The sequence below is a fragment of the Opisthocomus hoazin genome, chromosome 8 (genome assembly GCF_030867145.1).
Source record: "Opisthocomus hoazin isolate bOpiHoa1 chromosome 8, bOpiHoa1.hap1, whole genome shotgun sequence".
Lineage (NCBI taxonomy): Eukaryota > Metazoa > Chordata > Aves > Opisthocomiformes > Opisthocomidae > Opisthocomus > Opisthocomus hoazin.
In genome coordinates this window covers 35,039,068-35,066,338 of record NC_134421.1, presented here as the reverse complement: position 1 = coordinate 35,066,338, position 27,271 = coordinate 35,039,068, and the positions used below count along the sequence as shown (strand labels likewise).

The 27,271-nt window shown below is 43.7% G+C and overlaps 1 long non-coding RNA gene across 4 annotated transcripts; it reads left to right on the top strand.

Moving 5' to 3' along the window:
- Window positions 1-33: 33 nt before the first annotated feature.
- LOC142362270 (uncharacterized) lies at window positions 34-24,649 on the top strand. 4 transcript variants are annotated; one of them, XR_012764893.1, is made up of 6 exons: window positions 34-172; window positions 12,853-12,895; window positions 15,133-15,198; window positions 19,969-20,119; window positions 23,230-23,386; window positions 23,702-24,645. It is a non-coding gene; the product is annotated as an uncharacterized LOC142362270 (long non-coding RNA). The 4 variants fall into 4 exon arrangements; XR_012764892.1 differs by having other exon boundaries at window positions 23,230-24,648; XR_012764895.1 differs by lacking the exon at window positions 34-172 and adding an exon at window positions 11,396-11,482 and having other exon boundaries at window positions 23,230-24,649.
- Window positions 24,650-27,271: the final 2,622 nt, after the last annotated feature.

Sequence of the window (27,271 nt, the reverse complement as noted above, 5' to 3'; positions counted from 1 at the left end):
GCCTTCCCAGGGGGCGCTGTGGCGGCGGCCGCGCCCCGCAGGTGGCGGCGGCGGCACCGGGGCGTGCGGGCCGCACTCCTTGCCTTCCCTTTCCTTCCCGCTGCCCCTGCGGGGCGGGCAGAGTCCGCCGCGGGAGGGAGGCAGGACTGACGAGAGCAGCGGCAGGTGGCCGGTGGGTGTGGGGCCCGGCGTGGTGACCTGGGGAGGGAAGAGGTGGCCACGGCCTTCAGCTTTTACATACGGGGTTTGCGTGAGCGGGGTAGGGTTGGGTTCCCTGTGGAGATATCTTCGGCGTACTGACATTTATCCACTCAGGCCTGCCCTGCGTATGCTTCATGATGGCTTGAGGAAGCTTTGTGTTGGTGTTCATCTAAATCACCGTTTCTTCAGTCTGTTTTAGGCCTGAAGGGTCTGGAGAGAAAGTTCCAGTGACTGAAAAATCGGCCCTTTTGCTGGTTGTCACCTTTGATTCACCTCTAGCTGCTGGGCAGAAAGAGTTCTGCAAGCTGGGGCTGATCCCCGCTACGATCACGTAGCTGTGTTCAGCAATAACAGATAAAAGAGGCTTTGGGCTTTAGTGCTCGCTGTCAGTGCATATCCCACTAGAGACAATTTCACTTCTATAAACCTTTAATGCAAAGTAGAATTCTCCTAGTTATGTGTCCTGTCCTTCAAAGCAAACTCAGTTTAGAACACAAAGATGCTCAGCATTTCTCTGGTGTCCCATAGCACTTTGTACGGTCACAGAATCATGGAATGGCTTGGGTTGGAAGGGACCTTAAAGATCACCTAGTTCCAACCCCCCTGCCATGGGCAGGGACACCTTTCACCAGAGCAGATTGCTCAAAGCCCCACCCAACCTGGCCTTGAACACTGCCAGGGAGGGGGCATCCGCAACTGCTCTGAGCAACCTATTCCAGTGCCTCATCACCCTCACAGTGAAGAATTTCTTCCTTATACCTAACCTAAATCTACCCTCTTTCAGTTTAGAGCCATTACCCCTTGTCCTATCACTACATGCCCTTGTAAAAAGTCCCTCTCTAGCTTGCTTGTAGCCCTCCTTCAGGTACTGAAAGGCTGCTATAAGGTGGCCCTGCAGCCTTCCCTTCTCCAGGCTGAACAGCCCCAACTCTCTCAGCCTTTCCTCACAGGAGAGGTGTTCCATCCCTCTGATCATTTCTGTGACCTCCCCTGGACCCACTCCAACAGGTCCATGTTTTTCCTGTGCTGAGGGCTCCAGAGCTGGACACAGGACTCCAGGTGGGGTCTCACCAGAGCAGAGCAGAGGGGAAGAATCCCTCGACCTGCTGGCCATGCTTCTTTTGATGCAGCCCAGGATACGGTTGGCCTTCTGGGCTGCGAGCACACATTGCTGGGTCATGTTGAGCTTCTGTTCAACCAGCATCCCCAAGTCCTTCTCCTCAGGGCTGCTCTCAATCCATTCTCTGCCCAGCCTGTATTTGTGCTTGAGATTACCCTGACCCATGTGCAGGACCTTGCACTTAGCCACGTTGAACTTCATGAGGTTTGCACGGGCCCACCTCTCAAGCCTTTGTACTGGTGGAATTGCTCGCCGAAAGTTACCCAGGATGGTAGCTAACATTTAGGAGTCCACAAAAGCTAAGATTTTGAGATGCGGGGTGGGGAGCGCAAGATGTTATTCTTCAACTTAAGAATATTATATAAAGCACGCCAAGAAACTGAAGTGATAGACACTTCAGAAATTTATGTAATAGATTAGACTAAAATAAAGTGCTTTTAAAAATTGGAAAATAGTGGCCTCTATTCAGGTTCTCAAGGGAGAAGTAAATAAATTATATGATTCTGTGATGAAATAATTTTGAGCAAAGTTCTACAGAGTTGACTTAAGATCTTACATTTCAGTTGCAGATACAAAAATTACGAACGTGACTATATCCTGGGAAGTATTTATGGTTTTCCTAATGTCATTTTGCAGTTTTAGTTGCTGCAGAGCAGGATCTTTCAGCTTTAATCCTGAATTTGGAGATTTATGTATTGCTGAATAGTAACTGTTTTGAAATAATCACGCTATCCGCTTTCTTGCATGTGCCTCTGCAGAAGATGACCACTGATGTTTTCCCAGAAGAAGCACAGAGAGTTCTGGACAAGCATGCAGTGTTGCTTTCTCCTAATACGTGCAGTGCAGTTTTCTTTAAAATGCCTCTTACAGATGGCCTCACTTCTGTGAGAGACAGAAAATTTCAGAGCATTGCTGCAGAGTTAACTCATGCAAATAGCTTGAGCCTAGAAAAGATTGAAGGAGAGATATAATAGTAGTCTTCAGAAACTTTATAAAAGGCTGTTGCTGTTCTCCAGCCATGGAGAAAGTATCACATAAGAGGTTGCGTGGCTTAAACTGCAGTGAGGAAGAGTCAGGGTGAAAAGCTGAGAACTTTTTAAGAATAATCAGGGTAAAGCTGTGGAATTGTTAGCCTGGGGATGAAGCACAGGCTGGGAGATAGGAGACTGCAGGAAACCTGCACCTTCGCATGCCCACCTCCTATGTGGAAGATGTTAGTCTGACGTAAGCCACCAAGAAGCAGTAATGGACTTATTCCAAAAGGTGGGAGACAAAGCAGCAAATGATTCAAGGGTGCTACTCATGAGCACAATCTGCCAGCGTATTTACATCTGCAATGCTGCTAGAGCCTGCAATTTTCATGCCAAAAAAGAGCATCGCTCTTCGCTAAGATCTTTTTCTGTTACTTGCAGGCGCACACAGAATGCTCTGTGCAGTGCTTCGGAGTGCCTGTACTGAACCAAGATTTAATAACATTGAGCCTGGCTGAGTGCTTTCAACATCTTTGCAATTTTGCATTCCTCACTTGGGAAAGTATACCTTATAAAATGCTAAATATGCCTTATAAAAAGTAAAGTGTGTTTTACATTGCCTTTCTTTTCTGTATTTGATGTTTCCATAAACATACCTCCATCACACCATTTTTATTTGAAACCGCTGCAGTCCCACAGTGACTTGCTTAGGACTGGCTAGACGCTTCCGCTCTGTGTGCATGCATGCAGGAGTGAAAGAGCTTTCTGTTCTCCCTGTCCTGGTTTGGACTCTGGTATGGGGGAAGGAAGCCCGCTCTCGCTAGAGTGCTGGTTAAGGACCACGGACCCCTCTGTGCCTTTTGTCCGCATTCTACAGAACCGGTGGCTTTGCTGCAGAAAGTCCATCTGGCACTCGGAGGTACTTGGGAAAGGTGCTTGGAGCTTTGCCAGTGTTCCTGCTTCTTTCCAGAGGTTTGTTTTTAAATCGTTGTGCCAGAGCCCCTTCGTTTGCTGCAGCTTTGAGCGGTGTTCCCAGCGTGACCCCTCTCAGCACTGCTTTGATACACACGTGTGTATCTTCACATTGTCGCGGCTGTTGCTGGGGCAGGACCGAGCGCTCTCCTCTTCCCAGCCTGCGACACCCGTGACCTCTGCATGGCTCCGTACAAACGCACGAGACACGACGGCTGTGATGCCGTTGGTGTGCGGGGCGTGCAGGGCTCCCGCAGCGCGCAGTCACACATGGGGCCCCGTGGCTGCCTGCCAGCCTTTCAGTGGGGGGACAACATCCAGGCAATTCGTGTTCGGAACAGCACACGCAGTTCAGATGCAAAGCCATGTGGGGAAACAGAGGGGAGAAAGTTTGATTATATAGGTGCATCCGCATGGCTGTTAACCATTAATTTATCCCCAGGTGAACTTTGTTCTCTTAATTTCAGAATAGCTGGCTAGTTAAGTTAGAGGGATCTTTTTATTGTGTGACTGAGGAATCTTAATTTGAAGAAACGTGAGTTACTGTGAAATTACCTTCACGCTCAAAATGTGAAGTTCTCCATGAGAAGTGGAGACAATCTCATAACTGCAAAGTTCTTCCAAATTATATTTTTCAGAATGTACAGTACGTAGCTGCAAAACTGTCATGATCTTCTTACAGGGCAGGAAAATAATAAAGAAATTCAGGGACAGATGTGCCATCTATTGCTCTAAAATCCCTGATGGTGAATTTTCAGATCCACTGATCAAGGGAAGAGCGTTTATCTTCTTTAGTACTTAGAGTTTCATGAGAAAGGCTCTGCCCTTTAGCAAGCAGATCACCAAGCCAATCTTTCATTATTACAGGATGAAAAACTTCTCTCAATGTTCTTTCAGTATCCTAGAGTCCTCATCTTTGCCTAATGATATGTATATTCTTTTTCCTGTTAATCCTATCTCCATTATATATTTTTTCATTATACCTCACCATATAGTAACTCGATTAGCTCCTTTATTTTTTTTCCTGTGCATTGTTGATAAGACACGCCAGGTTAGTCTTGGACCTTGGAGGTCTCAGATGCAATAAGCAGTGGGTTGCGGCTAGCAGCTGAGCTGTCTGGTGGCACCAGTCTGTCAATGGGGGGGGTACAAGCTGTCCTGCCAGGGAGCACGATGTGGAAGGTAGATGCCTGCGCTGCCTGGGCCTTTGTGTTAAGGATTGTGAACAGGTCTTGAACAGACATGTTGGTTTAGCTGATGCGATTTGGTGAGACACTTTGAATGGGGTCAGGGTGGGTATGTTTCCTTCTGAAAACAGGACTTCAGGATCAATACGTCATGGCAGTTAAGAGTAGTGCTGGCAGTTAATAAATTAATGCTAGCATTAAAAGTCTTCTCGCAAGGTATTTGTCCATGTATGCAAGTCTCATATCTTTCAAGGGTGCAATCTGATTTTGACAAGCTGAGGTATTTTATGTTTTAAGGTCAGGATCAAGCTGAAAGCTGTCTTTGCTTAGAATCACACCTTTGTTATTTTAGTAACTGCTAGAGTTGAAAAAAGAGCATTACCGTTTTATTCCACGTGTAAGACTGAATCTTGGGGAAATATAGTGTGCTACACTGGCAGCCCAGTTTTGAGTAATTTTTCCCTTTTTATGGAAGAAGTTTCTTGGGTTTTTTTTTACATGGAGGTAATGTTACCAACTAAACCAATTTAGTAGCTGCATTGCCTTGTGAAATAGAAGGGGAAGCATTCTTGAATTTGTTTCTCTGAATGAAACATCAGAACACACCATGGTTGGAGTTTGATATTATTTTGTTCAGTTTCAATTTAGCAGTAAGAGCTGCTTGAATTTTGGGAGTGACATATGGAATCTGTTTATAAAACACTTAACTACTCTTTCTGTACAAATTCCAATCTGCTTTAATTGTCTTCTCCGGACAACCAACATCACCTGTAATGGCTAGTCATTCTGGCATCTAAAACCTGGGTGTACTCATGTAAATTAGTTTACCTAAACTTTTGAGCTTATTTTGTCATGAACACTTTTAGTTCTGAACCCTTGTTTTCCTTGCATTTTGAAAAGCTGAGCTCAGATTTGCTTGTTTCTGTGTCTAGTGCACTGACTTGAGTGTCTAGTGCAAGTGGACCCTGGTAAGAACTCCCACGTGTAACAACAGTAATTGTATGCTGTTAGAGGAAAAAAAAAAGCCTGCATTTAAAATAGCAAAGGCTTTGCAGCTGTTGGTCCGGTCTACTCTGCAGAGATCAAAGAGCAGGATTCAGCTCCAGATGAAGACAACTGCATTTAGGTTCATAAATAGGTATCTACGTATGTGCTAAGTGTGTAAGCAATCATTACTGCTAATGGAAATAGGAGTGGCATTAAGATGCCTAAACACAAGTGTCCAGTGTCATTTTGTGGCCTTCAGGGTATCAACCTCAATTCCATTTGCTCCTCCAGAAAGGCACTGGGCTTCTGTAAATCCTCTGTTACATCTGTAAAGCCATGCAAATGCCTTGGATACCCTGGGGCGTCGTAAAAGCACTGGATGCCAATGCTTAAGCAATGGTACCCAGAATATATAGCAAATTACACCAATATAGTTAAACATAAACATTGCTCGGGAAATGAGCTTGGAAGAGACTGGCTATAGATACAGCTAATTAACAATTGTTGTTTTCTATTACTGATGTTGACTGCCGTGCAGCGGTCAGCCCTTGCCGTGGCTGGGGGCATGGGATGCGTGGTGTTGCCTGGGGGCAGAAGGGGATCGTGAGGCTGTCCGACCTGTGGAGGTCACTGCGCTATCTCCAGCATGCAGCTGGGGTGGGAATATCGTGGCTGGGATGGGGCATGGCAGGGGCGGAAAAGGAGAAGGAGGAGCCGGCAAAAAACATTATGGCGATGGTTATTTCTGCACAGGAATAGGCCTGTTGCTGTAGGTGCACCCATAAAACCATGTCAGCAAACCCTGCTTTGATGGCACAGTCCCCGTCTCTGCTAGGATGGCTTGGTCAGTGTTGAAGCACCCACACAGCGTATGGCCCCGCTGTTCTCACCACGGGAGGAGGTGGGGGCACAGCTCGCCCTCGCCGGGAGTTTGTCTGGAGTGGCTGTGTAAGGTACAAGGCATCCCTGACGTCACCTCGTCTCCTCACTCTGCTGTCACATGCAGGTTGATCCCGATGTGCAGAGGCTACTTGCAACTCCTGCAGTGCCCTGAACAGGGTCTTGGGAAAGAAACCTGAGATGTTCAGTGTCTTTCAGCATCTTCAGGCAAAAATGCCAGGGGCATCGGGGGCTTTGGGCCACCACAGAATCACACAGCCATGAGGTGCTGTTACCCATCGAGCAGCCCTTAGTTTTCCCACCCTTTTTTCCACAGCTGAGTGGCTTTCAAGACACTTGATGCAGCTTCACAGCATTGAAAATATGAAAGGAAGGACAAAAGTGGAGTGATAGGTTTGTTCTGCTGTTGATGGAACAAGACTGTTGGCAGCCTCATGCCGGCTCTTTGGGAAGTGGGTCAGTGGCAAATCCTTTGCTTATTCACAAGTTTAATTATTCAGTTGTGTGAAGCAGACCAGTGTTAAGTCTCAGGATACGTGTGCCAGGTATATAGTTACTGCTCAGTTTGCATGAGGCAGAAACAAAGCTCATGGCTCCAGACATAGCAAACTACTTCCACGTTGCTTCAAGGCGCCTTTCTGGAACAGCTCTCAGGAAAGAACAGTACAGATCTCTAAATACAGCACTTGGGCCAGAAAAGGAGAAAAGAGTCAAACTCAGGTCTCTCACCTGAGTGTTTCCTAGTGTTAATTAGTATTTAAATATCATTTTTGAGAACATCAGTGAATCTTGTGTAATCTTGATGTTCTCAGATGCTAGCAGGAAGAACAGTGGTTTATTAGTCACAGAGGTTTGGATAATCACTATTGAATTTTTTCGCTAGATATTCTTTTTAAAACTTGCTTTTGAATGATGTGCCTGAGAAATATTATTCATTGGTGTTATGGGACCTTTGTAGAGGTTACGGGCTGCACAGTCATCTTTGTTGAATCCATCATTTTTTCAGCATTCTTGTGTGCATCATCCCCATTTCTCTTCTTGAAGATGTTGGTTGGACAAACCCTGCTTCCTGTGAAAAACTGCTCTGGTATTTTTGGAAGTGGAATTAGGGTGAGATTCTTCCAGTGCTTTTTGGATTGAGGTGTAGTAATGCCGAGTGTTCATGCTGTGACTTAAAAAGCAGAAGCATCGCTTCTCCTGCACCAACAAAGCAGCTCAGCAGCCCCTGTGAATTTAAAAAGAATGAATTATGTATTTCACTCCATGTCCAGCTCTGCAGGTTTTGCCTACAAGGACTGCTATTAGTAGCATTACCTCTACAAAGCGTGTTGTTCAGGTCAGTGAAAAATCCACAGAATCACAGAATCACAGAATGGTAGGGGTTGGAAGGGACCTCTGTGGGTCATCCAGTCCAACCCTCCTGCTGAAGCAGGGTCACCTACAGCAGGCTGCAGAGGACCTTGTCCAGGCGGGTCTTGAATACCTCCAGAGAAGGAGACTCCACAACCTCCCTGGGCAGCCTGTTCCAGGGCTCCGTCACCCTCAGAGGGAAGAAGTTCTTCCTCATGTTCAGACGGAACTTCCTGTGCTTCAGGTTGTGCCCATTGCCCCTTGTCCTGTCACTGGGCACCACTGAAAAGAGTCTGGCCCCATCCTCCTGACACCCACCCTTCAGATATTTGTAAGCATTTATAAGGTCCCCTCGCAGCCTTCTCTTCTTCAGGCTGAACAAGCCCAGCTCCTTCAGCCTCTCCTCGTAGGAGAGATGTTCCAGTGCCCTCATCATCCTCGTAGCCCTCCGCTGGACTCTCTCCAGTAGCTCTTCATCTTTCTTGAAGTGGGGAGCCCAGAACTGGACAGAGTACTCCAGATGAGGCCTCACTAGGGCAGTGTAGAAGGGAAAGAGAACCTCCCTCGACCTGCTGGCCACACTCTTCTTAATGCATCCCAGAATGCCATTGGCCTTCTTGGCAACCAGGGCACACTGCTGGCTCATGGTTAACCTGTCGTCCACCAGGACACCCAGGTCCCTCTCCGCAGAGCTGCTCTCCAGCAGGTCCACCACATGCCTGTATTGATGCATGGGGTTGTTCCTGCCCAGGTGCAGGACCCTGCATTTGCCTTTGTTGAACCTCATCAGGTTCCTCTCTGCCCAACTTTCCAGCCTGTCCAGGTCACGCTGAATGGCAGCACAGCCTTCTGGTGTATCCACCACACCTCCCAGTTTGGTGTCATCAGCAAACTTGCTGAGGGTACATTCTAACTCTTCATCCAGGTCGTTGATGAAGAAGTTAAACAAGACTGGGCCCAGTACTGACCCCTGGGGGACACCACTTGTCACCAGCCTCCAACTAGACTCAGCGCCGCTGATGACAACCCTCTGAGTTCTGCCATTCAGCCAGTTCTCAATCCACCTCACCGACCACTCATCCAGCCCACACTTCCTGAGCTTCCCTAGGAGGATGTTATGGGAGACCGTGTCGAAAGCCTTGCTGAAGTCCAGGTAGACAACATCCACGGCTCTCCCCTCATCTACCCAGCCAGTCATGCCATTGTAGAAAGCTATCAGATTGGTCAGGCATGATTTCCCCTTGGTGAATCCATGCTGACTACTCCTGATAACCTTCTTTTCTTCCACTTGCTTCATGATGGCCTCCAGGATAAGCTGCTCCATCACCTTTCCCGGGATGGAGGTGAGGCTGACCGGCCTGTAGTTCCCTGGGTCCTCCTTCTTGCCCTTTTTGAAGATTGGAGTGACACTGGCCTTTCTCCAGTCCTCGGGCACCTCTCCTGTCCTCCAGGACCTCTCAAAGATGATGGAGAGTGGCTCAGCAATGACATCCGCCGGCTCTCTCAGCACTCGTGGGTGCATTCCATCGGGGCCCATGGATTTGTGGACGTCCAGATCGCTTAAGCGATCCCTCACACAGTCCTCCTCGACCAAGGGAAAGTCATCCTCTCTGTAGGCTTCCTCTCTTACCTCCGGGGCCTGGGATTCCTGAGGGCCTGCCTTGGCACTGAAGACTGAAGCAAAGAAGGCATTCAGCATCTCTGCCTTCTCTGCATCCTCCGTCACCAGGATACCCGCCTGATTCAGCAGTGGCCCCACATTGTCCCTAGCCTTCCTTTTTCTATTGATGTAGTTGAAGAAGCCCTTCTTGTTGTTTTTGACATCCCTTGCCACGGTGCTACCTTCTCCGGAATGATGTCTCTACTAATATGCGTGCAGGGCAGAGACTGGATTTACACTCAACACATCTGTAATCTCTGGTGGCCGTCAGCCTGTTACCACTTGGGATCAAAATGCCCACACTGTTGTTAATAACAGCCAACTTTGGGATATTTGCTGGTTGTGTGGGCTGTAGCATGTGGATCCTGTCTTGATCAAATCTGCCCAGGCAAGTGCAGAAGAGTCTTCTGCTAAGATACCAGCTGTGTTTGAGCTCTCTCCCTCCAAAAAGCGAGGCATCTAAGTCACGTAAACAAGGGGAAGCAGCAAGTCCATGTTGAGACATACCCTAGAAGTCTCTTGCTTTTCAGGAAAGCACAACCATATCAAATTGATAGATCAAGTACACTTATTTAATTTAAGAAGAGATATTTCTGACCGCAGTGTTTGGTTTTAGACCTGTTTCAGAAATGGTTAGTGCCAAGCATGCAGAAAAGCACCCAGGATGATATCCAAGTGGCAGTTATGCTAAGAAATTGAGTGATCCAGGTAAATTCCTTCTGTAAATTCCTAAACTTGGCCTACTGTCATCTGTGTGAGATCTTACTGACCATTCTGTAAGTGTGCATCGTTTGGAGCACATCTGCATTGTATTACATCCTAATCCTGTCATCCAATATTGCTTTTAGTCTTTAGAGATCCTTGCCTGAGAAAAATAGATTATAAAATAATTTTAGAAGATGGTTGTCTGTATATCTTAATGAGTCAGTCATTAAAGTGATTGGTTCATTAAATCTAATACTTGGTGTTAGACATCTAATCTAATTAGAAATCTAATATCTCTGCTAAAATATTAAACACAACCATTAATACCTGCTAATGCAATAATTGTAATTACAAGTGAACCCTTTCAATGGTGCTTTTGTGATTCCTGGCCAAAAGAAATAATTGTTCACGATTGTTGTGCAGTTACTTTAAAGCACTATGTCTGAAGTTAGCAGCCATGTTTTAAATGCTACCACTTTTCCTTTAACTGAAAACCACTGCTGGGGCAGGATTCTGCTTAATCATCTCTGTAACAAGGAGAGAGTGATCTGCCAGCTGGCTTCCAAAGCATCACTTCTAAGGTATTCTCTGAGAACTGTGTCCCAGTCTGAAGACCCCTGTGCTCTAGTGTATCACGGACTGAAATGTATAATTTTACATGGCTGTGATGCAAGTCATTCCAGGCAGAAAGTCCAAAAAATAAATAAAACTATAAGCAAACAAAACCAAAAGCAAACAAAGCCGAACATAAGCATAAGCTCCTCTGGCAAATTAAAAAAAAAAAAAAAAGGCAGCTTTTATAAAAAATTAAATGTCTTCCTAAAAGTCAGACTCTAGCATGCCTCTAGCTTCGTTCCTTAAATACTAGCAGACTCTTTACAAACACATCACACAGTATGGACTTTAACTCCCAGGGCTGCCAAGGCAGACTGATTTTCCCAGGTCAGTGGAGAGTTTCTTTGTGGAAGGCTTCCTTGCCTAGCGCGTGCCCTCCCTGCGTTAGAGCAGGAGGTTTGGGTAGTTCTGGGACTGCCTTATGAACTGAAGTGCTTTGCAATACACATGGCTACACAGATTGCTTGGAAGATATGTGTATTTTTTTGAGGGCGTGGAATAGGGCTGTATTTGAGATTGCTTGAGCCAGAAGTTCATCCCAGAGAGGTGGGATTTACAGTCCCACTGAAAAAGCCTTTGATACAGCCAACATTCAGTAGCAATTTTAGCAGAGTTTGCATGGACTTGGAACTGACTTATGACTTTGCTCTCTCCTAAACTGGTTTCCTTGTTTGATTTTTATACAGGGATTTATTTACAACTGCATGTTAGCCTAGGTTAGAAGGAATGAAGATGGAAAATGCAGCAGGTCATCCTGAAGAACTTCAGGAGTGGACATTTCCACGGCTAAATTTTCACAGAAAACCATGTTTTGGTATAACTCTGTAATGAATAACTTAATGTGTAGAGCATAATCAATATGAGCTGATCTGCGTGGGGGCTGCTGTTTGTGCTCACAGGAGGAGGGCAATGCGCACACGGGTTGGTAGCAGGGAGAGGATATTGACTTTTGGGGTGGCAGCCTGCTTTCCAGCAGCTTAAACTAATTATAAAGCCCCAGTTTTAGTTAATACTTGGCCCAACTATTGCCTTTGTGGATATCACATTCAGATGTTATTCAGAGCGAAAAATTAGTCTTTCAGTAGTGTTCAGGCTTGGGACAGCATCAGAGAAAATAATTCCCCTTGTGCAGTAGGTTGGAGCTCTCGTACACACCAGGTACCAGCGTAAAATTGTGTGGCTCAAGGTACATGGCAGGACCAGTGGGTTCCCAGCCATGCTGTAGTGCCAACAGTTCGAATATTTCTTTGCCAGTCTCAGCAATGCATGTTGTGGCTGGTATTTCATGTTGGGCTTCTTAGGATTTTTGCCCAGAGATGGAAATGCATGTGCCATCTCAAAATACTTTGAAAATTGCCATGTCTGCGCCTATGTCCTGTGTGGAGTGGATGACAGAAGTTAGGTGTTATCTGGATAGTGAATTCTCCCTTAAACTTTATCCAAAATTGTATTGCTCTTCTCCACCTATGAAATGTGCACATGGCTGAGGGGTTGCACTGCTGTGGTTACACTTGCGAAGAATTTAGGAGGCAGCTTAGGAAGATGTCAGTCCTGTCAGAGATTATTTTGGGGGAAGAAATCTCAAGCTGATCTCCTCCTCCATCTAAAATATGCATCTGCAACATTTGCAAATGGATATGATTTTATTGAAGAGCTAAGGGGAGCAAAAGTTTCGGGCCTCATGATGTTTTTGTCTTCATAATACAAAAAACAGAGTAAATTTTTAATTGCTGGAAAATGTTACCTAAACATTCTTTGCATCGTATGTTACAGGAAGTAGAGGGACTCATTCATCTGATTTTAGATTGCATTCATGGCATTTTAGGGCAATAGGAGGGAACATTTTTGTGTCTAGTAGGCACTCTACAAATATAGTACCTGCATAAACCACCCCAAGTATTTTGTAGCTTTTTTCAGGGAGATGTGTAGGAGCAGAGTTTCGGGCATGTGTGAGTTCTGTTCAGGGGACCAGTTGTAGCGGTGGTTATGATGAGCTGGCTGCTTGTAGGCAAGAGCTTTCCAGTGGCCAATTTGCAACATATGTGAGTTTTTTAACTAATGTTTTTAATTGGCTGTGCTGAATTTTGTAGAGGAATTCATACAGTAAGATTAGCTATAGAATTCTAATGATGCACTGATAAAAATTAGATAGAACTCAGTTGTTTCTTTCTCTTTTTCTTTTAGGAAGCAATTAGGGTAGCATGCATCCCTGAATCTAATCATTAAGGTAAAAAATACTTAAATATGCTTTGACTGACAGTTTCTAGCAGCACCAATGTGGGAAAAGATGCTTTTCGTCAGCCTCACATATAATTCTCATTGAAATTCTTTCTGTAAATAGGTTGATGCTGGGAATACAGTTTGAGAAGCTCACATGCTTTCCTGAAATTTATGCTTCCCATGATGGCAATAAATTACAAAACTCATGTTAAGTGCCTTCTAGTTCTCAGAATACAAATGCAGATTTTTTCCTTCAGAGGCTTACTGTCATTCTGCATCTGTAAAGTTTGTTACTTCTACACAGAATAGAACACAAATATAAAACTGCTACATTTTTGTAATTTTATAGATGTTTTAATTCATCAACAATCTAGCAATATGTATATACCATTTATGGTATCATTGATGGTATTTTTATATACAGACTAGCGCAGTTTTATTTCGGCTGTGAAACTGTAGCTTCATCTCTTAGGTTACAGGAGCCTAAGCACTAGATGTGCATCACTGCATCCTATCCCACTGATACCACTATCCTGAAGTAACAAAGCATAAAGCTTCTACTTTCATTACTAAAAATTAACACTGGGACTGTGTTTTTCTGTGACAGATGTGTCTCTTATGTGAAAAGCTCTCGATTAACGAAACGCCAGTCAGATTTCTGACAATAGAGAAAGTGGGTTGATGTATCAAAATATGTACTGCTTTCAAATGTAAAGTGTTTTTAAATTAGTATTTTTAAAATTACATACGTTTTAAATAGACAAAAAAAAAATTTCCTTCCTGATAAGTCCATTACCAACTCAGCAACATCACTCTTGTGACACAGGTGAAAAAATAGGCTAATATAAGTTGTTGTAAAGTATCATGGATCCACACCAAAGACTGGACAGAAAATCATCTACTGTACCTCTGGCAACATAAAAAAAAGAACAGCAATAAAGCTGGTTTGTTTACATTGCTTTATTACTTAGCATTTGTTTCTTTCTGAAAATGCATTACCACTTCATTATTATTATTTACTTTTGTTGTAAACCTTGTTTTGGTCTTTGGAGAGATTGAAGAAGTGGAGAGATAAAAAAGCTCCAAATTGCGAAGAATACAAAAGAGGCTTAAAGTTTCCCAGATGTCTCCAGCTGTGCTCCTGCCTTCAGCACAGGTGTAGGTGGTGAATCCCCCATGCCTGCCGGCAGCGGTGGTTCTGGATCACGGCATCGCTGCTCTGAAAATCCCCTGCAAGAATGTCTTGCTCTTCTCTCTGCCTCGTAGTTCCAGAGACCAGCTTTCAGCATCCTTGTACCACTCTTTTTTCAATTATTAAACTTTATTCTGTGGATGCAGCAGTGAAAAGACTGTAATAGTGGTTACAAAAAGGGGAAAAGAACCATGAAGCTGTTAAATTCTATAAATGGTCGATAAATAATGCTCAGCTTTCTATGAAAAAACTTGCACCTCCATATTAACTTAAAACCATCAGAGATACAGCAGAAAACTTCAGTGAAAACTTGCTGGTTGGAGAAGAAAAGTTCTTTGAAATCCACAAGCGGATACTCAGAATCAAAAATATGCTATTAATTTTTTGAAGCAGGTGTAGGGTAGAAATAATGCTGCTGTGTGAAAACAAGATTGCTGCCTGAGTAAGATCTTGCCCAATATTTCCTTATCTTCTCAGCTGAAACAGTCTTAACTTTCTTAGTCAATGTATGTTGCACATGCGTAACTGAGGTCTTCCAAAGAATGGATTGGTGCTGAAGATATTGATGAGATATTCTATAGTTTCTGGCAGTGTTTTGATCTACACTAACTTTAAGATTATTAGCTATGCGATTTCAAAGATTTCACATGGAAATGTTGGACTGGATCTAACAGTGGGTTATGGCAAAGTAGTCTGAAGCGTGTGAAAACATACAAATATAAATTACAGAAATTACTTTAAAATAAGGCTGAATTTTGGTTTAATATTGACAGTTGCATATTTTAATAATGTGTACTCCTTCTTGATGTCCAAAACATTGATTTTTTGCACATTTCCATTTAGGAACTGTATGTGTTTTCTAGTTTTCTTTATTTGCCAGTGCAGAACAGTACAGATACCCAGAGACTGACCTTGCCTATAATTCAAAGTATGTTCAAGAGCAGCTCGAACAGCTTGGAAACAGTGCATGTTTCAGCTTTACTGTTTCAAACCTACCGGTCATGTTGAGGTTTGATTTCAGTGTGCTTTAAATAATAATGGTTTTCCCGCAGGTCTGGCTGAAAAGAAACATCATGAGCAGTGCGACATTAAATAGTACAGGTTTTCTGAAATGTGGGGTGAGTATCTTCAGCGATAAATACAAATCAGTAAGGCAACTGGGAAGCTACTCTGCACTGATGAGGGTGAGAAAACTGAAGTGGGAATATGCCCTCTTATTCCACTGTGTGTGTTGCATGTGCAGTCCTTGGGTGAGGGTAGTGGCCATCCCTTTGAGCTCGCATTTGCTAGCACATGCTAGCAGGCCAGTCAGGAGGTGCTGTATGTAACTGGAGTCTTGTAAGTGTTAATTTTATCCATGTTTATTTTGGTGTGGGTTTTTGAAGGCTGCTGGGCAGTTTTAATAGGAGGAAAAATGTAACTAAATTACTTGAAATTCCACTCCCTGGGATAAATGTTTAGAACAGAAGAAAAAAAAAAAAAAGGAAAATTAACTTGCCTTTTGCTGTCAGTAGTATTAGAAATAGCTCATTGGCTATTGGTATTGAGACATCAGAGGTGATAGAAGGTATCTGCACATGGGTTTATTTAGTTTATATACATATGTAAATACTGTAATAATTTTCTTGAATTTTGTTATGTGGTATTGTCTGTTGGCACAGACTTTTTGTGTGCTTGTTTTTGGGAGGACTTGCTATCAGTCAGATTTCTGTTAAAGATTATTTAATTAAAATATAATTGCAGAAGAAATGGTACTAATCAGCACATACGTGCTCCCATGAAGTGTAGCTTATTCCCATTCATTATGGACAAGAGTGTGAACTGGATCTCTCACAGCCGTCCTGGAAACTGTCCCAGTGCAAGAGTGCTCCTGGGACCTTGTGCCTGTCTGGAAGCAAAGGAAAAGGAAAAGTCTTTGCTATCTTCCCTGGCATATGTTTGTTCTTACTTTTTGTTCTGGCAAACACACCGCTTCTTGCGCGCTCCCCTGTGACCTGAGTATTGGATGTAAGTGAGGTAAATGACTTTGCATTTTCCCTTTATGATAGAGGAATTGCATCCCACATTAACAAGTCTTAAGAACATCTGTGCACTGTAACTCACATACTGATTATAGATGTTTCCTGACTAATATATAGGCAAAACTTAGGAAGAAACAGTGGAAACTCTTTCATTCAGAAACTGAAGCTTTGCAGTTGTGAGTTGATTATATGTTTTAGCTTTTCCTTTTCCCATTAACTTCTTGCCAAGCTGTATGTAAACCTCCTTTGTCTAGAAAATGCAACCTCTTCAACAGTAAAATATTCCAGGGGTTAGCTGAAACCAGTCTTAACAGTGCTGTTCTTCTGGCTTCATGCCTATGAAAGTGGTTAACGAATGGAATTTATGTCACAGAACACATAATAATTTGTTAGAAGAAACTGGATTCAGTCACAGCAGAGGCATTTTTCTCTTCCTGTCATTATATTTTGTGAGGACTTACTTATTTCCTGCAATCTCAGCCCATGTGAAGAAGAGAATGATAAAATTTCTGCATAATTTTTCTGAGAATACATTTATACTCCAGATGACCTTTGGAGTAAATTTGAACGATTAGATTTTCCCACATATTTATAGCTCTGGCCGTGCATCTTTGCCAACAAATCTTAAAGGCTTTATCCATCAAACATTTATTTATGGTAAAAAATAATTTGCACTTGGAACACTACAGAAAAAGTTCAAAGCCATTACATTTGAAGCTAATCTTTATAGTCTTACTTTTTCTGTTTTGTCATCAGCCAATGTTACATTCCAATTCATAACATGTTTACCCAAGATGACTGTTTACTTCATTTAATGCCTTTCTGTGCTGGCAACATCTGTGAAAGTGATTTTCCTGAGACCACACTGGCACATATAAAATACTGGTCCTTTTCTTTCTCCTGAGTGATCAAGGATTCAAAATCTACCTTATGCCTAGGTTTCTTCATCCATTGATGCTTGAACTAGATGAATATTTCTTCAAGAATGGGCAATTCTGCTGTATATTAAGAAAAAATAATGTGGGAGACGTGAGTTACAAATACGTAACTGGCAATTCCGTTTTGTGTTAGACTTTATCAAAGTGTTTGCTTGTACTATACGAGGTATCCTGTTGTTGACTACATTAAAATATAACCCCGAAGAAAAGTGTTTGTTGGAGGGTACTTTTGGTCCGAGAATTTGATCTGGATGTGTGTTTGGGATTATCCGTTTCCATGTGAGGCTCCACAGTGCTGTGTACATCTTGCCACACTATGGGACACCAGGGCTGTTCCAATACTTTCGCCCTGGACAATATCTGTGTAAGTTAGTTCTAGGTAGATATCACCAAATGATGCTCCTGAAGCAACCTGAAATGTGGAGAAGGAGGAGCACTGGCGTGCGATTGAGCAAAGGCCCCCATGGAGCAGTACATGGGTCTAAAGTGTCCAGGGTCAGACCGTGCTGGGCGATACAGTTGCGTGACTGGCGTGAGGCGTGGAAGAGGTGCTACCCTCCAAAGATTTACATTAACTCACGGTTTCCTTGATCAGTGACTGTGAAAGTCTGTTAAGGCCCCAATTCACCACTGCCATTAAGAACTGTTTCTTTTTAAACATACCTTTAAATCTGGTCTCAAAATACACATTCAAGTGCTTTGCTGAACTGGGGATTAAGTGTAGCACCTGTGTTATCTTAGATGGTGGGTTTATGCACCACAGGCATTGAAGGGGGTCAAATGGGAGATCATTTATCCTAATTATTGTGATGTAAGAGGAGCAGTAAGGGGTACAGAAGCAAAAAATTCTTTAATCCTGCCATGTACAGAACAAGAGCATTTTCAGCACCCTTTCAAGATGTGTGATGGTGCATAATCTCCCGTGTCTCTGTCAATTTTATAACTGCGCTGAAAATGGATTTGACCTGTCAGCATTATTTGAGAAACCCTTGTTGCCAATAATTGAAACCTGCAATAGCAATAGATTTTTCCTAAGATTAAATGGGCTTTGAAAGGCTCCAGTACAACTCAGTGTAAAACACTCTCCATTATCCACTGATGTTCCTACCAACCCAATTGCTTCAATGTCTGTTTTAAGCATTTCTTTTTTGTAAAGGTAAGAAAAGAAAGTGTTGAGAGTATTGGTATTGCAAATACATTTGTACTTCTTCAGCAGTAGTGTCATTATTTTGTACTGAAAAAGAGTAATATGAACTTCAGCCCCTCTGAAAATATTGCAAGGTTATTTCTTAATTTTGATGACAAAATTCAGCTGTGTGGCATTTAATGAAGAATAACAAACCAGACCATTTAGGTGGAGGAAATGTAGAGCAGACTGTATATGAAAGCCCCTCAGTGAATATCCAGTCTGTATTCAATAACAGAAGGGTAGCAATTACCATGTGGTGTGTTTTTAAGATTGTCATCTACTGTTGTGCTTTTTGAAGTGGAATTGTTGTACTATATAGTATACCTACTTAGTTAGTGTCTCTGTTTTTACAGTGATGGTCTCTGACTATCCTAGCAAACATGTCTGAATATGTTAATAGGAATAGCTGAAGCTTTTCGGTATTTGCATACTCTCCAGCTGTGCCCTGTTATAAGTGGCAGAATAGCAAGGTATGTCATGAAAATGATATTTCCATACATGCTGTGTAGTACGCATATATGGACAGAGCAGTAGGAACCAAGTGACATGTATTTAGAAAGCAACCGCTCTATAGAGTATAACTTTAATTCTGTTAAAAAATTTTGGTTTTCAAATGTTTGGTAATGAATCATTTACGTAGCGTTGCCCAGTTGCCTGTTTTTGTGAAGAGCTCTTAGGAGAAGGAAAGGCAGTAAAGTGACTTGGTGCAACATCAGGGGACCCCGCTTCAGCTCAGGGCACGGCTGTCAGTCCCTGCTGCAGCTGCGGTGTAGGTGACCCTGTTCCCAGCCCTGTCCCGGTCCTGGCTGTGGACCCTGCTGACCCAGACCCTGGCTTGCAGACTGACTTTCTACCTTGGCCTCAGACCTGTCCTGTCACCACAAATGTGCCTGGCTGCGAGGCTGGGGGATGCCCCCGACTGCCCCCCCAGCCTGCCCTGCTGCTGTGCTGGGTTGGTGGGATGGGCCCTGGCCTGCTCACCCTCGTGGAGATATGCCGTGGGGATTCCCCATGGCTGCTGGCCTCATGCAGCAACTGTGGGTGCTCAGTCCTTCTGTAAACATCATACAGATGAAACCTCGATCCTTCTTGAATTTTGTTGAGCTCAGTGCACCTGTGAGTGGGAGTCATGGTGCACCTGCAGAAGATCCATTGTAAAACATGAGGCTGAATTTTGCAGTTTCAACCATGGCTGAATCTTCATGGCTATTCTTAGTTATATGTATGAAAAAAATTGAGCTAGAGTTCATGCTAATCACTTCTGTCTTCTCCACATAATGTGAATTCAAATGGATGGATTTTGCAGGAGCTAGTATACAAAAACTGTTTTTTTTGCATGAGGCCAAGTATTTGGAATGTCAGGTCAAAAAGGAATTTGGTTTTGGAAGTTATGAACAGCTGAAGAGGGAATTTAGAATGGAATCATTACATTAGCCACACACTTCTACTAATAAATACCAAGCAGTATGGTTAGGCACTGACCCAGTGTATGCTTATTTTAAGCATCTGCTCAACTTGAAAAAATTTAAGGAATCTCACCGAAAGTGATAGACTTTTGCAGCTTGTTTGTCCGGCATGTACATAAATGGGATTGCTTCACTGGAGCTATAATGCACAATAAAATACTTCTCTAATGAACAGGAAGAATTTGATGCATTAGGAAAATGTAAGCACTGAATTTCCGTTGCCTGATTTTTCACCCTCCCTCTCTTCTTTCTTCCTTCCCTCCTTTTCTTATAGGTGAGCTATATATATATATATATGTCTATATAGAATTCTAGTGCAAACATACGTGTGGATGACCGTAGTCAACCAAAATTATCAGATTTTGTTGTGTGATGTCTGAGATCCCATGCAGTACTTCAGAATTGCACCAAAAGTATGGATACCAGTAAGTTCTGGAGATATATGCCAGAGGAGTTACTAAAGTGGGGTAAATGCTCCATAAAATTATGTCTGCGGCTATGAAATAGTAAATAGCAACTTAAACCAAGAAACAAATCTTTTTTCAAAATTGTCAGATTGGGAGAGGGGATGGTCTTAATTTTTTTATAATTTCTTTATTTAATGTTAAATATTGTGCAGTGATTTTACTGTTGAAAGTAAGCAAAAAAGAATAAAATAATTTTCTAAAAAATAGAACTATTAAAAGATATTTAATAGCTATAGTTGGTTACTCATGGTTTATTAATATTTTATGATCTCAAGAAATAGCCTAACTTTGTTTTGAACTATTTTAGGATATAGGAAGTTTTATGTATAGGATTTATATAGGATTTAGGAAGTTTTGACAGGCTTTGAAGCAGAGATGAATTGTCCAAAACAGTCTGTTGCTGAGAATCACAGTTCAAAAAGGCATGCTATGTTCCTAATTTTTTCTTTTTGAATGTAACTAGGTTATACTTTCTCTAGCCAGAAAGATGTGATGGTGGATATGATGGAGAAGAGTAGCTTTGATTCATGCCTTGCAAATGCTTGGTCTAGTATGTCAATGTATGTCATTTGGAAAGCTGAGGTCCACAGTGAGAGAAGCTTGTATCAGATGATAACTTTAGTGATTAAAATGGTATTTTACAACAGGAGGAGAAAGCCAAGAACGGGATCAAAAGCTGGGCACAAATGACAGTGTGGTCTCTACCAATTACAATCAGATACCAACAACAGAAGATGGGAAGATGATCAAATACATATAATTAAATATAATTTTTTATATTTATTGGTCTTTTAAAAAAACCCATTCATTTTCCCCAACTGCCTTTCTGTCACATGCTATATCACGACTATGTGGATTTGGGCACCAGTATTGCTAATGTGCTGCTCAACACAGATTCCAGTGTGTGGAGTGGAAGAGCTCCCTGCCATGCTGTAGATACTCTGGAGCAGTGCATGTGACCCTGGCCTATGTGAGAGTTGTTCAGTATTCTGGTTTTAGACTGCCAGCACAGCAATGGTGGCATCCCTTCACTTTAGCTGGTCACTTTTCAGTCCTTAATTTAAGTTAGGTCAAGGTAGAAGCAGCTAAAAATATTTTTGCATATTAAGTTGAAGCAGATCGCACAGCTAAGACACAACTGGCTTAAGGATGGTCAGATCACAGTGTAGATCAGACTGGAAGGGGCCTCAGGAGGTCTCTTGTCCTACCTCCTATTCAAGGCAGGGTCAGCTACCAGGCCAGACCAGGTTGCTCAGGGCCTTTTCTAGACCGGTTTTGAAAACCTCCAAGGACGGCAACTGCCCAGCCTCTCTGGGCAACCTGTAGCCCTGCCTGACTGTCGTCGTGGTGTAAAAGGTTTTCCATATAGCCAGTCTGAACCACTTCTCTCAACATACGCTCCTTGTCTCTTGTCCTTTCACTGTACACTGCAAGGAAAAGCCCGTCTCTCCTTGATAAACTCCTCATAGGTACCAGGAAGCTGCTGTAAAGGTCCCCTGAAACCATTCCTTTCCCAGGCTGAAGAAGCCCTGGTCCATCAGCCTCTTTTCACAGGGCAAATGCTCCAGGCCTGACCATCATGGTGGCCCTCTGCTAAACTGTATTGGGTTTGCGTGGCAAGGTTTTGGTAGCGGGGGGGCTACAGGGGTGGATTCTGTGAGAAGCTGCCAGAAGCTTCCCCTATGTCTGACAGAGCCAGTGCCAGCCAGCTCCAAGACAGACCCGCTGCTAGCCTAAGCCCAGCCCATCAGCAACAGTGGGAGCGCCTCTGGGATAACACAGTTAAGAAGAGGAAAAAAAAAATGCAGGGGGATAGAGGAGTGAGACTACGTGAGAGAAACAACTCTGCAGACACCAAGGCCAGAGAAGAATGAGGGGGAGGAGGTGATCCAGGCGCTGGAGTAGAGATTCCCTTGCAGCTTGTGATGAAGACCATGGTGAGGCTGTCCCCTGCAGCCCATGGAGGTCCATGGTGGAGCAGATCCCCACCCGCAGCCCGTGGGAAGACCCCATGCTGGAGCTGGGGCACAGTGTGAGGAGTCCTCCCCCTGAGGAGGAAGGAGTGGCAGAGACAACGTGTGATGAACTGACCATAACCCCCATTCCCCATCCCCCTGCGCTGCTTGGGGAGGGAAGGAGGGAGAGAAACGGGAGTGAAGCTGAGTGCAGGAAGAAGGGAGGGGTGGGGGAACGTGTTTTATGCTACTCTGATTTGACTGGTGATAAATTAATTTCCCCAAGTTGAGTCTGTTTTGCCCGTGACAGTAATTGGTGAGTGATCTCTCCCTGTCCTTATCTCGACCCTCGAGCCTTTCGTGGTATTTTTTCTCCCCTGTCCACTTGAGGAGGGGAGTGTTAGAGCAGTTTTCATGGGCACCTGGCATTTATCCAGCCAGGCTAAACCACCACTTAAACTTACTGCAGTTTGTTGATATCTTCTTGTATTTGGGGACCCAAATCTGGGAGAGGTATTCTAGATGCAGTCTAAAAAACATTTGATTTAATTGGATCACTTCTCTGATCTGTCTCAGCTTGGAAAAGGTGTCAGCTTGGGACTGCCCGTGGGGACAGTCTCTTCTTGCACTGGCGAGGCTCTGCTGGCACTCCTGAGCCTCGGGTTCCCTTTCACACCAATTTTTGTGCAACCCCTTCCACACAAGGGTTGTGTTTCCACAAGAAAACCTCAGGTGGCAGCAGCATCATAGCTTTTGTAACCGGTCCTGGTCTTATGCAATTCTTCCTCGTGCCACCAGTCATTAGAACTTGTTAACAAGGGGCCCTTGTGCTTAACAACATTATTAGCAAATCATCAGCCTGTCAAAGAGTGAAAGTGTTCTTTCCTGGCTGATTTGCGTATCTCATTTGGAAGTCCTCCTACATCCATGTTTTATATATTCAAGCAAATGATGCATATTTTTATATATTCATGTAAGATGAATGCATATAACTTTACTGGCTCTTGGTGGGAACCTGAGGTGATGGTAGCTGCTTACTTTGGGCTGATAAGGTGTTTGAGCGGAGTTAAATGTCTTAGAGCACTCTCTGAAAGATTTTGTGTCTCCTTTCAGCTTGATAACTGTCCACCTTCTGATTTCTTGTATGTGACCATGTGTGACCAAAAAGGAGGGACGAAGGTAGTCAAAGGATCGCTAAAAGAGCAGTGGGAAATTCACAAGGGAGGACTTTGGGAGCAGAACAAGCAACAAGGAGTTAAAAGGAAACACGGTGAGAGATGTAGGAAATCAGAGGGAGAATGCACAACGGGGGAAAAAGCTCAAGGCTCATCAGAATACAAGTTGTTTCTCACAGCTCTGGTTTTGGGGCTCTTGAACACCTGCAGTTCCCCTGCACTACTTTAAGACGCAGTGTCGCAGAGATCAGCTTTGGGATTTCCTGCTATTCGCACTTGCAATGACTCTGCCTCTTCCTCTAACCGATTTTTTTTTAGGCACTGGACACTATGAAGTTCTCTCTATACTTCGAGTTTCACTGCCAGTCAGCCAAGATCTTTGAAATCTTTCATGGTGTTTCCTCTTTCAGGCTCGTGCCATTGAAGTGTATCTGCAGAAAACAATAAGCACCAAAACTTTCTGTTCCTCCTCCCAAAACAGACAAGTGAGCAAAGAACACTCTTCTTGAGCACAGTGGTTTTGAAGTCACATTCCTGCGACTGGACAGAAGAAGAAAATAGCTTAAGAATTAGCAGAAAAATTGCCACTGAAAGGGGACTGGCAGTGGGCCATTTCTCCAGCCTAGCCCTGGAAAGACCATGCTTCCTGATACCCACAAGATCTTGCCACCTTCTTTTGCCTGACTGCAGCTCTGAACAAGATTGTCATGGTTTTAAGGGACTGAACAACGGACACCAAAAGACGTCAGCTACTTCTGCACTCGAAAATAAAACAGTAAATTTCTTCAGTTCTAATGCATTTTTGGTACGTCTGCTCCATTTGATAATGATTACAGCAGTGTCTTTGATGCTGCAGTGTCCATCTGTTTGTGTTACCTTGGCCTGGTTTAGACACAAGTGAAGCTGTTATCTGGAGAAGCACATGGATGTACAGCGACTGAAGGTCTGAGAAAGGGGCAGTCCCACTCGCTGCTGCTACTTTAACTGTGTCTCAATGCAGAGCTAGTGGGTGGAGTAGCCCAAAGTATCCTCTTTGCCCGGGGCTAGAATGAGAAACAGGGGAGTAGTTTGCAGCCACCGGCACCATTTCTTGTCGTGTGGGATTCATGACGGGAAGGAACGGCTGGTCAACTGCGTGCACTGGCACCGCTGTTTTAGAAACTGCTGCCAAGCATGGATAATGCCGCTGCTCAGCGCAGGCTGCAGAGTGCATCCAGGAAGTGGAGAAATTAGGATGGAGTGATGCTGTGTAGTGTCAGGATGCCAGTGGCTTCTCCAGGCTGGTGCTTTTTTTCAGAGTGGTGGGTCATCTCTGGAGGCTGGTCTCCCAGGTCAGCCTCCTACAACCGCCGCATCTTGTCATGCAGCAGGCGGGTAGGTGAGCAAGGGCGGAGATCTCAGACGGAGCCATGAGGTGCGAGGGATGCCCATGCAGCAAGCCAGCCTAAACATTGCGTTGCGTGCTTTTGGTTACTCAGCAGAAGTACAGGCACATTCTCACACTCTGTCTAGATCGACGTCATGCCGGAGCAGGTCCTCCTTGAGTCCTTGGTGCTCCGATCAGCCAGGCTCTGACCTGTGAGAGCTCCCACAGGCATCAGCGGGGCTGCTCACCCTGCACAGCTGAGTGCAGCCGCAGCATCAGATGGGTCTCCTGGACCAGCACTGCTGAATCTTGGTGCAGAGCAGAACGGGGGTTTAACTCCAGTGCTGTCTGCTGAGCCCATCCTCCCCCAGCACCCCGGCGCTCGGCCCAGGGCCTTCTCACCTGGACCACCAGTGATGGGGTATAATAAACCTTTTATTTGGGCAAGACGGTAGGTGATTTTGCATCTCAGGTGAAGTATATAAGGCTCCAGCTGTTTCAATACTGGAAAGAATGGGCAAATATTAAAAGAACCTCACAGTAGCATTTCCTCCCATAGTAACAGTCTTCTAAAAACTTCAGAGTTATTTCGAAGTAATGCACATATGAATAGCCCTTTTAAAATTAATTATTCACCAGAGATGATTTTATGTCATTTTATAAATGCACAGACTAATTAAAATACAATCACTGGTCTGTTAAAGGCCTGATATACCCTTTTTTCTTCACGTTTTATTATTACAAAACATAGTATTTTAAACTGTGAGTTGTCTTCAGCACAGGGTTTATATTAATGTATAAATGTTTTTTTTACTTGTATTTGTGAGGAGAATTGTGAGATTTCCCTGGACAGCCTAACAGATATTTTGCATAAACTGATTGTCTGCCATTTTAAGCTCGCATAACTTTTTCCACTTTTGGAAGAAATAATTGCAAAGCTTCCAGAATTGCATGCATTCATTGCATGTGAATTGGCACTTTTATTTAATTTGGGTCTCTTACAAGATGGTCTGTGCTCCCACACACTCTATCTTGCTCTTGCGTATTTTGAGGGAAAGTTTCTATAAAGCATTGATTAAGTCACTGTAAAATATGAGGCAGTCTACAGGGGTTTGGGGGTTTGGGGAGTGGGAGAAGGACTTAACTCCCAATAAGAAAGCTAAACTGATTAGAAAATAGAAAGGAGAAATAGTTGGATGAATCTGGAGTGTACAAAGTGACTAAAATTGGGTTCTGGCAGGTTTTTTTCTGTTGCAGTGGGAGGACTACAGAGTCATAACTGAATGTGAAAACAGGAGCCTCAGGCAAAGGTTGTTCCCTTGCGATGCGTGCTAGGGAAGATGCGTGAGAAAGCGCAACGTCTCCAGCCTTCTCTGTGGTGGGAAGTTTTAGAGCTGTTTTAGCAATGCGGAAACAGCATTTGCGCTTAAGATGGAGTAAACACTGCTGCAGACAGACATCAGGTGCTTTTACAAGGTGTCATGGAAATCTGCCCAGATCAGGTCCCCACGTCCCAGCAATCAAAATCTGCTTGCTCTGCTGTGGGGCTCCACCGGCAGGGCTGCAGTGGTGGGAACTTCAAACGCAAAAAATCAGAGCAAATTCATGTTGCCTGCTGCAGAGAGCACGGGCCTTTGAGACACTGAAGGAACTGCCAGGAGTTTTGTCTATGACCAGCATATGTTTAAAACAATAGCCATGTTGCAAACGCAGCTTCAGGCCAGTACGGCCCAAGGAACCACGTAGACGGTTGCAGAAATGTAATTACTCTCTCTGACTCCAGCAAGACTTCTCAAATACTTGATGTTCCAAATGTGTTTTAAGTGTGGGCCAAGGTCACAAAACTGTGACAGCCTGCCATCTCATGCATGGCTGATTTGTGACAGAGGTGGCAGAATGGCCAAGTGGTTTAATAGGCTCTGGTTTTTCATCCCCTCTCCCCTGGGAGAAGGGGCAGCATTTCCCTCCTGAGAGATGTGGGTTTATAGTCCATATTTTATTACTTATTCAGATGCAGTGATAAGCAGTGCGCACACATATAGGCACACTTTTTTTCTTTTTCTGCATCAATAGTTATACTTACTTGTTGTACACATACAGTGAAGCAGCAAAGTCGCAGAAATGCAGTACGGAGAAATAAATGAGTCATGCAAAAGTCAAAACAGGCAGTGGTCTGGAGCCTATGACGAGAAGGTGCAACCACTGCAGAACTTCACTGATCTCAGGGACATGGCACATACATTCTTTGCGAAGCAGGATTTTAAATAGGGCGGGAGAGGACACAGTGAAAGGAAAGACATAAGGAAAAAACAAAATAGTACAAAAGTAGTACAGCAAAGAGATCACTGTATGCGAGCACGAATCATAAGAGAGAGGAGAGACATGATATGACAGGTACAAAAAATATCGGGGGAAAAACAGGAACTTTACAGACAATGAAATTTGCAATGTAAAATCACAGTTCAAAGCACAACACATCACATATATAGGCGCAATTAAAGCTGCCCACTAACGCTGAGTTATAATTTTGAAACTGCAGAGGAATATCCTATGCAAAAAATGCCATTCAATATATAGATTTGACAGACAAACAAATTCTGTTACCTAAGATGTG